General features: G+C 32.7%; 1 long non-coding RNA gene across 2 annotated transcripts; it reads left to right on the plus strand.

Annotated features, from left to right (window-relative positions):
• Positions 1-629: 629 nt before the first annotated feature.
• On the plus strand, positions 630-2,711 carry LOC139843621 (uncharacterized). Of its 2 annotated transcripts, none has more exons than XR_011757647.1 (4): positions 630-832; positions 1,151-1,244; positions 1,561-1,628; positions 2,101-2,711. It is a non-coding gene; the product is annotated as an uncharacterized lncRNA (long non-coding RNA). The 2 variants fall into 2 exon arrangements; XR_011757646.1 differs by having other exon boundaries at positions 1,151-1,239; positions 2,101-2,607.
• Positions 2,712-3,167: the final 456 nt, after the last annotated feature.

A 3,167-nucleotide genomic window follows, 5' to 3' on the forward strand; every position in this document is an offset into this window, starting at 1 on the left:
AGAAATTAAACTGATTAGCGAAACATTTAAGATTGATTTGATACCAGTAGAATTAGGGAGTTTTGATGTGATAATCGGTATGGACTGGTTGAAAGAAGTGAAAGCAGAGATCGTTTGTTACAAAAATGCAATTCGCATTATACGAGAAAAAGGAAAACCCTTAATGGTGTACGGAGAAAAGGGCAACACGAAGCTACATCTTATTAGTAGTTTGAAGGCACAAAAACTAATAAGAAAAGGTTGCTATGCTGTTCTAGCACACGTCGAGAAAGTACAAAATGAAGAAAAGAGCATCAATGATGTTCCCATTGCAAAAGAATTTTCTGATGTATTTCCGAAAGAATTACCGGGATTACCCCCACATCGATCCGTTGAATTTCAAATAGATCTTGTACCAGGAGCTGCACCAATAGCTCGTGCTCCTTACAGACTCGCACCCAACGAGATGAAAGAACTGCAAAGCCAATTACAAGAACTTTTAGAGCGTGGTTTCATTCGACCAAGCACATCACCGTGGGGAGCTCCTGTTTTGTTTGTCAAGAAGAAAGATGGTACATTCAGGTTGTGTATCGACTACCGAGAGTTGAACAAACTTACCATCAAGAACCGCTACCCACTACCGAGAAAGGCCATCGTGCTTCTGTAATGGATGTATGCTACCATCCTTCTCAAAATTTAGTATTCTCAACATCTTTGTCGATTAAATGGTAAAATGAGTCCCAGATTATCAGGCCAAATCGGAAGCAAATTTTTTAGTTTTTGAAAATTGAGGCTGCTCAAAGGTTGGTCTGGTTCAACTTCTTTGAAGCAGTGGTTTTCAAATATCTTATGGGTAATCTTTCGATCACTTTTGACAGTTGTAATGAATAAGTACTTTTTGATCTACTTATATAGCCAAATAAGTGGATTTTTTTTTCTTTTCACTATGAGTAAATATAAAATGCATCTTATATTAATTATGTTCCTTTATTGTTGTTGTATTAATGTTACTTTGTAATGTTATAATATTGTATTAATGTCTTGGGATAATAAGTGTAAATGACTTTCAATGATAAAGGAATGTAGTTGGGATAATAAACATTATCAGGCACATATAAGTAGTTGTATTTTTTTCACTATAAGTAAATATAAAATATATCTTTCTATGCAGGTTTCATCTCATATGTTAATGGTTATTCCATACGTTTATACATGAATTGCTGGATATTTTGGGCTACAAAGATGGTGAGGGAGTTGCAAGTAAGGTTTGTTAACTTTTGGTTGTATTTTGACATTTTGATTTAACAGTTTTTTCCACTTTGACTTTCACAAACTGAAGTACTGGTACTAAGTTTTTTTAGTTTTGTTTGAGTATTTTAATGCCCGTTGTTAGGTTGTGATATAGATTTTTACAATATCTGTTGCTATACATGTGATACATTTCATTACATAGTAGTGAATTTTATATCATAGCTTATTCGTTTCTAAATGTAGCCTCTAAAATCTAGCTGGTAGCAGTCACCATTGTCATTAACAAATGAACATTGTATAATCATTTTATATGTCATGTGCAATGGTCAGCTTTAAAGATTCGTGATCGTACTGATGAATGTTCTTAGTATGGTTTTGAAGATCTTACACGGATACAGGTATTTCCATTATTATTCATGTCCATACTATTCAAAATGTCTTTCACTTTAGGCCTGCTAATCAAACATATTAATTAAATTTGTCTTTGAATTTAGATCATTGCATAGCTTTTTATGCTTGCTCTCATCTGTTGTAAGTGACCTGGTTATACGTAGTAATTTCGACCCGTTTATCAATGAAGGGGTCAAGTTGAGTTTTTATTTTTTCGTAAGGATCAAACGAGCAATAATTTGATGAAATAATCAAACAGGGTTGATGGGTCGAAAGTTTTCTAAAGTTTATTTAGGTCTATAAAAGATTAAAACCTCTTAATTCTCCTATTTAAGAAAATATGCAGTTTATTACTTTTGAGACCTAAATTATTAACTAAGAGACATGGGATTAGATGTTTAGTTTATAAAGTCCATGAGACAACTGCCTTATGTTTTTTTATATTTGCTACATTAAGACTTTTATGGTTTTCTTTTGAAGATTCTTTGCCAACACTTTGAATTTACGATAAGGAAAGGTACAAGAAAAGCAATGGTAGCCATGAACAAGTTACACTTAGAAACTCACTTATCCAGTTAATGAAAGACAAGTAGGTTTCTCTAAACATCCCATCCATTTTGTAAGTTGACCTAAAGCGTTAATGAACAGACATGGGCACATGGATGATGATGGACTACAACTTTGAGACCTATAATTCATCAGCGATATCAGATCATTTCAAGAAGTCAACACTCTGTAGTATGTACTACATAATTTAAATCTTCTTGTGGGTTGTAAAATGGATAACTAATTATCTTTTTTGTCTTAGTTGTTTGATGTACTACATAATTTAATACCGTATGTCGAAGTACTCCATTCGTTCTAGATTTCTAGAGATTTTGTAAGAACGAGATCGAAACAGACAACGAACATGTAAGTACTTTTTTTATCGTCTTTTATTTACTAGTCTAAACTTTGTTAATTCCATAAGAGTGTTTTGGTTGCTATAGGCTGATTTATCTGCAGGGTAGTTAGATCGTTGATCCTTTTTGGTTAGTTTTTTTAGTTGGTCGGCGGGATCTACTTTTTTTTACGATGACAGCAAGTGCATTTTGTAAATTATGGTTTCTGCTTTTGGGTCGTGATCAGGAAATGAATCATGCTTTGTTTTGGTTACATATTTGGCTGCTCCTGATATATTCTATCTGATTGATGTATGCATTCGTAGAAGTTAACATTTGTAAGAAACCATTTTGATGTTCTAATCTGTTGCGACCTTTCTTTTCGCTTATAAAGTTTTTAATATGAGCTTCAGTTGTTGAATTCATAAGTTAACTGACATGGTTCATGTGAATGTGGTAATATAGACCCATTTATCGACTAAACTAAACTAAATTTTTGTCAAAGTGCATAGTGTTTTATGATGAAGAGATTTGAGTATTTGACTGTTAATAAAATGTGATAGTTGTTGAAGTGGTTTTCAGTTTCCAAATTTTAACTTTTAGTATTTAGTCTTGAAATAATTATACGCATCAATTGATTTCGTGTTCACGGTTATTTAAATTAGA

Source organism: Rutidosis leptorrhynchoides, chromosome 4 (genome assembly GCF_046630445.1).
Source record: "Rutidosis leptorrhynchoides isolate AG116_Rl617_1_P2 chromosome 4, CSIRO_AGI_Rlap_v1, whole genome shotgun sequence".
NCBI classification, from domain to species: Eukaryota; Viridiplantae; Streptophyta; class Magnoliopsida; order Asterales; family Asteraceae; genus Rutidosis; species Rutidosis leptorrhynchoides.